This window comes from Triticum aestivum, chromosome 2A, assembly GCF_018294505.1.
Source record: "Triticum aestivum cultivar Chinese Spring chromosome 2A, IWGSC CS RefSeq v2.1, whole genome shotgun sequence".
Lineage (NCBI taxonomy): Eukaryota > Viridiplantae > Streptophyta > Magnoliopsida > Poales > Poaceae > Triticum > Triticum aestivum.
In genome coordinates this window covers 606,850,595-606,863,694 of record NC_057797.1, presented here as the reverse complement: position 1 = coordinate 606,863,694, position 13,100 = coordinate 606,850,595, and positions in this window count along the sequence as shown.

Here is a 13,100-nt window from a genome sequence, read left to right as displayed (position 1 = left end):
GCATGGTAATAAACTAAGAAAAATAAACACACATTATAGTTGCCATGATGTAAGAAACTAAGTTATATGCAACGGGAATAAATTCTAAATATGAGAATACAAATACGACAATGACATAAATCATCAAACCGAGCAATCTTGTATGTCTACAAAATAAGAGGAACCACTTGGCAATCACGAGCTATACAACAAACTACAATATACTAGTTCCCCATAGTAAAGCATTTCATTTGACGTCTAGCATAAAGAAACTACATGGAAACACACACAATAATTACCTGAAGAACTATCATAGATATGGCATGATTTCAAATCAATAAAATACACACGTAACATGGGTGATAACAAATATATAAAACATATCTAAGATATATTCATGCTAAACAAAAGGAACTAATTAAAACATGAAATATTCCATGACTCGATAAAGAAAGCAAAGCTTAGAATAATTCTATGAAATTATAAGCTTGGTAATCATCCACCAAATTTTGTACACGTGCACAAAAGAGAACTACATTATCTAAAAAGAAAACAACAACATGAGACACCATACAAAACTATAAGAAATAATAAAATAAATCCTTACAATAAATCTAGTCAATCACATCTAACTCCTAGAATTATGGAATAATTAGGAGCAACTCCTAAGCATGTCATGAGCATATGATAAATAACGTATTTTAACAAACAAACAAAAATATCACCGATCAACAAACAATAAAATCTACACCACATCCAATTGACCAAATAAGTAATCTAACTCCTCCACTGGGTTACGAAGGACCTAGGGGATATTTCATCTATGGGGTACGAAGTCATATGACGAATGAAAATTAAAGAAAAATATGAATACCATCGGATGGCCTCCGGTTCATGGACATGACGAAATTGGCGCGGCCAACTACCATCATAGGATGTAAAGAGATGTCTACAACGTACTACAGGTATGAAATAGTACGCATATAAAAGGAATTAGGCAGAGGCTCACCGAGTTGGATGGAATGGTGTGGTGAAGTTGAAGAACAGTGTACACGCACATGTGAAATTCTTCGCGTGTGGTCGACGGAACGCGTTCCTTCTTCTCTGAATGGAGCCACGACATGGAGCAGGACCTTCGAGCACAAGGATTTGGATGGAGGTGTGGTGAGTCGCCGGGAACAAGCTCTCGTGTCCATGGAGCAGCAGCAGTTTGAAGAGGGTTCTTGGCAAAACAAACATGGGAGAAGGCAGGAGGGCTGAGAGGAATGAGAGAGGAGATTGGAGCGCTCGTCCATGTACTCACGGATTTGGAAACCGTGAAGTATTAAGGATGTTAGAGGAGGGGTGCATAGTGGATATAGGTTTTCTCTTCTCTGTAATAGGTGCGCGTGTAAGCGTGGGTGAAAGAAGGAGATGAAGTGATCGAGGTGGAAGAAGAGATGGAGGCGCACGATAAGACCTTTCAGTTTTGGAAACCGATGGGTTTATGGGAAATAAAAGGAGAGGAGGAATCATGGCCGTTGACGTTTCCTTTTCTGTAGGATTGTGAGCGTATAGAAAGGGAGGAGAAGAGATGTCGCTCTGCTGGGTGAGATGGGCCGAGAAATAGGCCAAGAAAGGAGTGGGGGAGAAGGAACGCAAAGTCGTTTCCTCTATGTAATTGCAGGTGACTTTTTCCCTTCCTGTAAGTGTGTGTTGGTTGTTTCCCTTCTCGAGTTGTCAACGTACAAGAGGAGAGGAGGAGAGGCGTTAGTTGGATGGGGCAAGTGGATGGAAGCCCATGTGGAGAGGAGGGGAGGAGAAAGAAAAAAAAGAAAAAAAATAGATGGGCTAAGCCCATGCGACTTGGACAGGAAAAATAACAGTGGCTCAACTCAGGGAAGAGAAGAGAGATGTACATATGCATGTATTGGTGGATTTGTCTAATAAACAATGTACGTGTGGACAGAAGTAAGTAAGATATGTGAACAATTCAAGTGGTAGAACGTATCTAATGGTCCGATGGAATTTGGCCCGAGATTGAGAAAAGGAAAAGAAATTGATTTCCATTTTAGGAAATCTAGAGAAGGAAAAGAAGCTCGAGCAATCAAACGAATTTCAGTAACTCAAAGGAAATTCAAGGCGCATATTTAAATATGCCAAAGAAGAGAAAATAAATCCTGACTAAAAGAAAATAAGTAAACTCAAATTTTAATTTAGGTTCACGTTAGTTCAAATTAAATCCTTCAAATTATAAAAGTCCAATTTAAGCTTTGTTAACAAATAAAACAAACGAAATTTTCTCGTCTTGATTTTTTGGAAAACTTTTTCTTAAACATTCCGAGAATCGGGATGTTACAGATATACCCCCCTTAAAAGGAATCTCGTCCCCAAGATTCAGGCCGACTAAAGAGAATGGGTTTGGTTTAGCTTCATCTTCGATGCACTTTCTTCACAAGTCCTTATGCGTCCATGGTCAATTCTAAACTCCGTGATCGACAACTTTGAGGTCTTGGATGGAGATACTTCTCTTGTTGATACTATCCTTAGCTTGCTCAAGCCTTGGAAACAGTCATTTGATCTTCGCGATGGTAACCACATAGCCTCTGAGTGTGGATGAACATTCTTCGGTCTTGACCTTCTTCTTTTGGTCCAGCTTCGGTGCGGACGGACTCATTGATTCTTCCTTCAAGTTGAACTTTGTAGTACATGTATTGAAAATATTCAAATCTTCATCTTCTTTACGAATGAAGGTCTTCAATTCTTTGATCTCGCCACACATCACCGTCTACTACCCCCCTTAAAAGATGTTTTCCATGGGGTTCACATTTATAGTAGACCTCTAAGCATGATGTTGCAACTTCTTTCCTCTCAAAATGTCCTTCGGGCTTTATAGAGTAGAGGAAAAGAGCATAAGAGGAGTAGAATCCTACACAAGGCAAAGATACCCCAGAAGATAGACAAAAGATAACACCCAGATAATCATGAAGCCATCCAAATAAAACTCAAAAGCAACTCTTTTTGGCAAATTGAGTTTTAGTATGACTGCATAGAAAATGCCAGAAGAAATATATGCAGATGATACTCACACAAAAGGTTTTGCATCTACAAGCTACGAGTTCTCTAACTAAACGGGTGTTAACCAACCTAATCCTATATGGTAGGTCTCATCATAACTTGGTGCAGATCTTCAACCTTGACAGTTGAAGCATGATCAGCGGTTTTTGAATTCTTGAGATCTCAAGGTGTCTTCTCTCGACAAAAGTGTTGCTACTCAGAGCTTCAAGGCATGAAGTTTTGTTGAAATTCTTGGCACATCGTGTGAAGCTTCTGACTTTTCAACACCAAGGGCAAGGAAAAGGGTTTCACACTATAAAGAAGATGGTAGAGAAGTAGAGTTTAAATTTCAATTGAATAAGATGAGATGACAATAGCAATAGTCAAAGAGAAGAGTACGAGAATGATCCTTTTCAAAATAGTTTTTCTTAGTCCAGAAGGCTTTCCATTTCTAACTAAGGCCACGCGACTAGGTCGACATCGGCTCTGATACCATTTCTGTGAGAACCCGGAATTAGCTTCCAGATCCTCATGTGTATATTTGTCAACTCCAGGATCATTGTTGACAACACAGTGAAATGATATCATTGCACAATACATTAAAGTATTACAAGTAATATATATTGTCACAAGACATACCTAGCGAAATGTCTCATGACATTTATTACATTCAAAAAAACAGCGGAAAGTACAATGCGTAGCGACTCCATCTCAGCCACAGGCAGTCGATGTAGTCCACGTGACCTCACTTCTACAGATCGCCATAGTAGTCGTAGTCATCATCTTCGTCTCCAGGTAACTCTGTTGTCAACAAAATTATTGCCATGAGTACATTACGTACTCAACATGCCTCCCACGGGGAAGGTCCTCATAACTACAGGTGGCTTCAAAGGAAGGTTGTATGGCTCATTTGCATAAAGCTAATTTTGTTTGACAAATAAAGCAGTTGGATAAAAGCAGTTTTAGACGAAAAATGTTTTATCTCAGAATAACTTTCATCAAAGTGAGGATCCTCGATCAACTCACACTCTTCATAGGTTCCAAGAATAGGGGTAAAGAGGGAATAAGCAAGACTGGTCGTGTATGTCAAGAAAGATTCATGTGTTGTCCATGACCGTGGACACGGCTATTCGAATAGTTTTACACTCTACAGAAGTTGTACACTTTACCCACACGACACAATCCCGACTTGTTGCCACTAGCCGTCGCTAGCGTAGTACACCATTTGATATACCGGCAGGGAGATTGTGACGAGGTCTTTCATTAGACCAAACTTACTGTGCCAAGCCCACTAGGTTTCAACACGGAAGTAACCGCAGTTCACAGTCTGGGCCCCCCTTTTGTGCCGAGGATACTCCTCGCAAGGCAGCTATCCCATCTGCGGTACGGCGATGACGACAATAAGAGTGAACTAACTAATTAACCAAGCCAGTGCCCATATAGCATGTGGTTGTACTGTTATCACAATCTTCAAATCCAAGACTTATTAGGCCTTATGCGGCACGGACGACTGATTACCCCCTTCAACCTGTGAAGGGCAGCCAATCACTCCTTCAATCCTTGATTCAGCTGTCGCCCGCGCCAGTTTTCAGATGGTAAGTTTCACCCAGAGTAGAAGAGAGGAGAGGAGATCAACAAGGGCCAACCAGCCTAGCTCAGCGATAAGTTTCAACTGTCAATGACTGAGAGGTCATTTAACAAAGCACCTATAGGGTAATAAGGATGGCTAAGCATTTCTACTCTACCAGAATACTATAATTTTACTCAGGTGTCAATTGAATAGGCGACAAGAGGATCAAGGTAATGTGTCAATCGACATGCTAGCTACAAGAATTAAAATAACATGCACATAGAAGCAATAAAACTCAATGCAATTTTGTAAACCATAGGATAAGTATGATCAAAGAAGGAGGCATGCCTTTGTTGTTGAGTCCTTCTTTGGTAACCTGTTTCTGTCCATGTCCAACACCGTCGTCACTCCCTAATCGTCATAATGATAGCAAAAGACAAACAAATAAATACCAAAGCAATAGTAAATCCAAATAACATCCAAAACAAATTAAGAGTGGATGGATAGCAAGATATCGATCAGATGGAGATTCTGAAATGAGATAGCATGATAGGGAGGTAATTAGAGAGGATTCAACGAAGTGACAAGGTTTAGGTTGACACAACTATGGAAGGCTTGGCGATCAAGACCAATGTTCTTATATTAACTAATAGTGCCCACCACACATCACGACTTAAGGAACTACTATAACACCAACACAATGGCAACAACACAGATGGAATGGAACCACCTTATGCATTTAACTACACAATCATATCATGGTATGATAAAGGTAAAGGTTAACCACAGATAAATATTTAGATATCATCTAAATATTTAGAATGGTTAATAGCAACCAAACATAAACATCAACTACATCATAACTCAAAAGCAAGCATTCCATAAGACAACCAAACCAACATTATAAACCATTCTAGTCGAGCAATCAAACATCATTCAATAAAATGAATTGAAATAAGATCTAGGTTTAGACCTAAAACATTATTAAAATAAAATGGGATCAATACCGTTATATCTAACAAATTCATTTGTCAAACAATCAACAAGAACTATACAACACATGGAACAAGTGGATGAACAACTATCCTAGACATGATATGATTAAATGTGGTAATCAACCAAGAATAAATATTTGGAGGAATCCAAATATTTATAATGGTTAACAACAAGCAATGTATAAACATCATCCATAAGTAATATTAAGAAGTACTCTTATATCAAGAGCCAACACAATACTAGGAAGAAAATAAACAATACAATAATATGGTACGTATCATACAAGGCATGTGAATAAAGAACCATAAAGAGATCTTAACTAAAACCACAAGCATCAAACATACAAGTGATCATGAGAAGATACTAAAGTAGTACGTGCTCTTTAAGTAAGAAAGAACAGATATCCAATGATCACTAGTAACAAGATTACCCACACATGCTTAAATAACAGAGCAAACTATGCGCGTTAAGCATATGAGGAAGGCACAACTCAACTAACATGAAAGGTAAAATATCTTGAACATGAGATGGACTATTGAAACAACTATAACACATGGTAGTATAATAAGACATGAAACATCACTTGCATGAAAGATGTCTAGGCATATAACAATGCGACGACTAGATATATACCCATAAGCATGGAATATCATTACATATGCTACCCGCTATGCTATCAATACAATACACTCATAATAACACACAACTTAGTTGATATACGCTAACCAAACATCGAGCATGCCGTTAGCACACAACATTATCATGCTAGTTGCGCCTTAGAAGCACAAGGGGTAAATCATACTAAGCAAGTAAACATCGAGGTCATTGCATCAATGAAATAACAAAGCAAGAATAACAGAAATGTCATGCATTTGCTATATAGTACAACTTACACTTGCACCAACATAGGACTGTCAACTAGGCATGATTCGATACACAATTGCTATACCCACACTATGCAATCTAGTTATACAATCGAACATCATGACATGGTATTGACCAAGCAAGAGGAATCATTCACTACTAGCATGTATCTCTACCAAGCAAAGACTAACCATATGCGTGATCATGAAGTATAAACTAGCGATGGTATAACACATGCATGGGAAACATTCAATAAAGAATGCTTTCTACTTTAAGAACTTGCAAACATGGCATGGTAATAAACTAAGAAAAATAAACACACATTATAGTTGCCACGATGTAAGAAACTAAGTTATATGCAACGGGAATAAATTCTAAATATGAGAATACAAATACGACCATGACATAAATCATCAAACCGAGCAATCTTGTATGTCTACAAAATAAGAGGAACCACTTGGCAATCACGAGCTATACAACAAACTACAATATACTAGTTCCCCATAGTAAAGCATTTCATTTGACGTCTAGCATAAAGAAACTACATGGAAACACACACAATAATTACCTGAAGAAATATCATAGATATGGCATGATTTCAAATCAATAAAATACACACGTAACATGGGTGATAACAAATATATAAAACACATCTAAGATATATTCATGCTAAACAAAAGGAACTAATTAAAACATGAAATATTCCATGACTCGATAAAGAAAGCAAAGCTTAGAATAATTCTATGAAATTATAAGCTTGGTGATCATTCATCAAATTTTGTACACGTGCACAAAAGAGAACTACATTATCTAAAAAGAAAACAACAACATGAGACACCATACAAAACTATAAGAAATAATAAAATAAATCCTTACAATAAATCTAGTCAATCACATCTAACTCCTAGAATTACGGAATAATTAGGAGTGACTCCTAAGCATGTCATGAGCATACGATAAATAACGTATTTTAACAAACAAACAAAAATACCACCGATCAACAAACAATAAAATCTACACCACATCCAATTGACCAAATAAGTAATCTAACTCCTCCACGGGGTTACGATGGACCTAGGGGATATTTCATCTATGGGGTACGAAGTCATATGACGAATGAAAATTAAAGAAAAATATGAATACCATCGGATGGCCTCCGGTTCATGGACATGACGAAATTGGCGTGGCCAACTACCATCATAGGATGTAAAGAGATGTCTACAATGTACTACAGGTATGAAATAGTACGCATATAAAAGGAATTAGGCAGAGGCTCACCGAGTTGGATGGAACGGTGTGGTGAAGTTGAAGAACAGTGTACACGCACATGTGAAATTCTTCGCGTGTGGTCGACGGAACGCGTTCCTTCTTCTCTGAATGGTGCCACGACATGGAGCAGGACCTTCGAGCACAAGGATTTGGATGGAGGTGTGGTGAGTCGTCGGGAACAAGCTCTCGTGTCCATGGAGCAGCAGTAGTTTGAAGAGGGTTCTTGGCAAAACAAACATGGGAGAAGGCAGGAGGGCTGAGAGGAATGAGAGAGGAGATCGGAGCGCTCATCCATGTACTCACGGATTTGGAAACCGTGAAGTATTAAGGATGTTAGAGGAGGGGTGCATAGTGGCTGTAGGTTTTCTCTTCTCTGTAATGGGTGCGCGTGTAAGCGTGGGTGAAAGAAGGAGATGAAGTGATCGAGGTGGAAGAAGAGATGGAGGCGCACGATAAGACCTTTCAGTTTTGGAAACCGATGGGTTTATGGGAAATAAAAGGAGAGGAGGAATCATGGCTGTTGACGTTTCCTTTTCTGTAGGATTGTGAGCTTACAGAGAGGGAGGAGAAGAGACGTCGCTCTGCTGGGTGAGATGGGCCGAGAAATAGGCCAAGAAAGGAGTGGAGGAGAAGGAACGCAAAGCCGTTTCCTCTATGTAATTGCAGGTGACTTTTTCCCTTCCTGTAAGTGTGTGTTGGCTGTTTCCCTTCTCGAGTTGTCAATGTACAAGAGGAGAGGAGGAGAGGCGTTAGTTGGATGGGGCAAGTGGATGGAAGCCCATGTGGAGAGGAGGGGAGGAGAAAGAAAAAAAAGAAAAAAATAGGTGGGCTAAGCCCATGCGACTTGGACAGGAAAAATAACACTGGCTCAATTCAGGGAAGAGAAGAGAGATGTACATATGCATGTATTGGTGGATTTGTCTAATAAACAATGTACGTGTGGACAGAAGTAAGTAAGATATGTGAACAATTCAAGTGGTAGAACGTATCTAATGGTCCGATGGAATTTGGCCCGAGATTGAGAAAAGGAAAAGAAATTGATTTCCGTTTTAGGAAATCTAGAGAAGGAAAAGAAGCTCGAGCAATCAAATGAAGTTTAGTAACTCAAAGAAAATTCAAGGCGCATATTTAAATATGCCAAATAAGAGAAAATAAAGCCTGACTAAAAGAAAAGAAGTAAACTCAAATTTTAATTTAGGTTCATGTTAGTTCAAATTAAATCCTTCAAATTATAGAAGTCCAATTTAAGCTTTGTTAACAAATAAAACAAACGAAATTTTCTCGTCCTGATTTTTTGGAAAACTTTTTCTTAAACATTCCGAGAACCGGGATGTTACAAAGGAAAATATACAACTTTGTGCAAATTAAAGAAGAGAGTCTCCAATAAGCTTGGGGGAGGCTTGTCAAGCTACTTAATGCTTTGCCTGATCATCCTCTTAAGAAACCTGAAATACTTGATAGTTGTGTTGGTTCTCTTTTCAGGGAAAGAACACCGGATGAAGCTGAAATTCTATTGAATAATATGTTAACAAATGAAAATAATTGGGCACCTCCTGAGCCAGCTCCTGCTCCAATTACTGAGCCTATTCCTAAACCAACTCCGAAGAAGAGAGGTGTTTTATTTCTCAGTCTCGAAGATATGCAAGAGGCAAAGAAATCTATGAAAGAAAAAGGTATTAAAGCTGAAGACATTAAGAATTTACCTCCTATTGAAGAAATACATGGTCTTAATTCACCTCCTGTTGAAGAAACATATGATCTCAATTATTTATTTACTGAACAACCTCCTGATCCCGATATCCCGACACAAGTAGTAAAGGTAAATTCTCTTTATAGATATGATAAAGCTGAAGTCCCTCCTACTAAAATTGCTAGTCAATGCTTGGATGAGTTTGATAACTTTATGTATAAGCAAGATGACTTCAATGCTTATTTTTGTAGACAATTAAAAGAAAATGCTTATATGATTAGACGCTTGGGTGATTATATGGCTGATATTAAGGGTGAACTTAAACTTATTAGCAAACATGATTTTATGGTTACCACTCAAGTAGAACAAGTACTTAAAGCTCAAAAAGAAGTGCTTGATGAAATGAGTAGTAAGAAAAATGATTATGTTGTTAGAGTGGCTACTAGAACTGGTAGAATGACTCAGGAACCTTTGTTTCCTGAAGGCCACCCTAAGAGAATCGAGAACGATTCTCAGAGCAATAATATTTATGTTCCTAGTTCTTCTAAAAAGAAGAAAAAGAAAAATGGTAGTAGAACTATGCAAACTTCTAGTGAACCTATTGCTGAACCACCTGATAATCCAAATGATATATCTATGTCTGATGCTGAAACACAATTTGGTAATGAACATGAACCTAATGAAAATATTAATGCTGATACTCATGATGATGCTCAACCTAGTAATGATAATGATGTAGAAATTGAACCTGCTGTTGATCTTGATAACCCACAATCAAAGAATCAACGTTATGATAAGAAAGACTTTGTTGCTAGGAAACATGGTAAAGAAAGAGAGCCTTGGGTTCAGAAACCCGTGCCTTTTCCTCCCAAACCATCCAAGAAAAAGGATGATGAGGATTTTAAGCGCTTTGCTGAAATGATTAGGCCTATATTTTTGCGTATGTGATTGACTGATATGCTCAAAATGAATCCTTATGCTAAGTACATGAAAAATATTGTTACAAATAAAAGAAAGATACCAGAAGCTAAAATTTCCACCATGCTTGCTAATTATACTTTTAAGGGTGGAATACCAAAGAAACTTGGAGATCCAGGAGTACCTACTATACCATGCTCCATTAAAAGAAACTATGTTAAAACTGCTTTATGTGATCTTGGAGCCGGTGTTAGTGTTATGCCTCTCTCTTTATATCGTAGACTTGACTTGAATAAATTGACACCTACTGAAATATCTTGGCAAATGGCTGATAAATCAACTGCTATACCTGTCGGTATTTCTGAGGATGTGCCTGTTGTGGTTGCAAACGTTACTATTTTAACGGACTTTGTTATTCTTGATATTCCCGAGGATGATAGTATGTCTATTATTCTTGGAATACCTTTTCTTAGTACTGCAGGGGCTGTTATTGATTGCAACAAAGGCAATGTCACTTTTTATGTTAATGGTAATGAGCATATGGTACACTTTCCAAGGAAACAACCTCAAGTTCATAGTATCAACTCCATCGGAAAAATTCCATCTATTATATTTGGAGGTTTTGAATTTCCTCTTCCTACTGTCAAGAAAAAATATGATATTCTTATTATAGGGGATGTGCATATCCCGTTGAGGTAACTTAGTGTTATTCGAAATTTCTCCGGTCTCATGATTATCGGAATGAGTTTGTTAACAAGACTTGATCAACCTTGTTAGTGGATTCTTTTTTATGAGCATGAGAAGGATGAAACTAGAAGCACAAACTTCTGTACCCTCTTTATATTTTCTGTTATTTATATTAAATAAAGTAAAAATAGTATTTTTCTGTCTGTTATGTGATTATCCATGCAATATAAAAATATCCCGAAAATAAAAGTCCTCAGAATGCCATGCCAATTTAATATGATTTTTTCGAGAATATTTGAGGATTTACTGTGCAAAAATTACCGCGGGAGGAGCTGCCACCTGGCCACGAGGGTGGTGGGCACCCCCCCCCCCCCGCTATAGGGCGCGCCCCCTGCCTCGTGGGCCCACGGTGGCCCTCCTCGACTTATTCCAGCACCCATCTTCTTCCTCTGTCTCACACAAACCCGAAAAACCAACTCAAGCACGAGTTCCAGCCACTTTTGCTGTGATTTTCGATCTCCTTGCTCAAAGCACCTCTCGCAAAACTGCTTGGGGAGATTGTTCCTTGGTATGTGACTCCTCCATTGGTCCAATTAGTTTTTGTTCTAGTGCTTTATTCATTGCAAATTTGTGCTGCATATGTGACCATGTTCTTGAGCTTGCATGTCAAATTTATATGGTTCCAAGTAGTTCTAATGCTTGATATAGGCTCTAGGCACTTGTAGGAGTAGTTACTATCAGTTTTATTGAGTTTGGTTACTTTTATTTTGAAGTTACTAAAAATTTCAGAATTTTTCAGAGATAAACAATATGTTTAGGAAGATGTTCCAAGGTGGTTCCTCTAAGAAGCAAGGACCCAGGATTGCTATGCGCGATGCTGACGAGGATCCACGAAGAGACGCTCCAGTATGGCCTTGCGAATGGCCGTCGGAAAATTTTATGGACCGTGTGGGAATTAAAGAAGAATTCAAAGCATATTTGCGCAATGCCGGTCTTGAGGATTTTGAGGCTAACAAATGCCCCCAGTATCATGATCTCACAAGTTCATTTGTGAGGAGGTTTGAGTATTCATCTTTGCGTAATTCTCCTTCAGTCATGTTTGATCTTTATGACAAATCTTATACCATGGACTTAGAGGATTTCACTTCTGCTTGTAAACTTCCATCATGGGGTAGTGTTAGGGATCCCCCAAAATCTGAATTTAGAAACTTTCTTGCTAGTATAACTGTGGGAGAATCTAGAGATATAACGCAGGCTACCATAGGGAGCATTCACTTTCCTGCTATACATTATTTTGCTCTCTTCATCGGTAGATGCATAAATGCTAAGGATGAAGCATGTCACATGTGTGTCCCTGATCTTAGCATTCTTAGGAGTGCTGTGTTAGGAGACCAATCTTATCATATGGGAGCCATTATAGCTCATAGGCTGCATCATAATAGACATAATGGAGATTTCTTTGGAGGAATTATTGCAACCCGCTTAGCTTATTTTCTTGAAATAGACATTCGTGAGGGTGATACGGAGTTACCCCCTGCATATTTAGATTATGACTCTATGGCCTCGCACCAGCTTGTCGAGAGGTCTGAATCACCTCTCTTATACCACTTAATTTTTGATAAACGATGTGTTTTTCGTATTACTCTCCCTGCTCCTACCTTCTTTGATTCACAGGCAAAAGGAAGATATGTTATTACCAGAGAGGAGGCAGAAGAGTACGAGAGGAGAGCAGAGGCAGCTCGACTCCACGCTGCAGCTCAGCAGGCGATAACCGCTGCACATCAGTATGATCCCAACTATTCCACCTCGTCATAGTACGACCCCAACAACTATTATTATGGATATCCGCCAGGCCAGCCGTGGCCATAGACCAACTTAGGCCAAAAGCCTAAGCTTGGGGGGTGTACGTATTTCACACCGACATTACATTTATGTTCACACACTCATTCCTAGATGTCGGTGCTCATACTTTTTCACTATAATATCCATGCTAGTTTATTTCCTTTTTCTTGCTTTCTTCTTATGTGTCTAATAAACCTTAAGAAAAAACAAAAAAAATTAGTAGTAGTTTATTTTTCTGCTGTAGTAGTA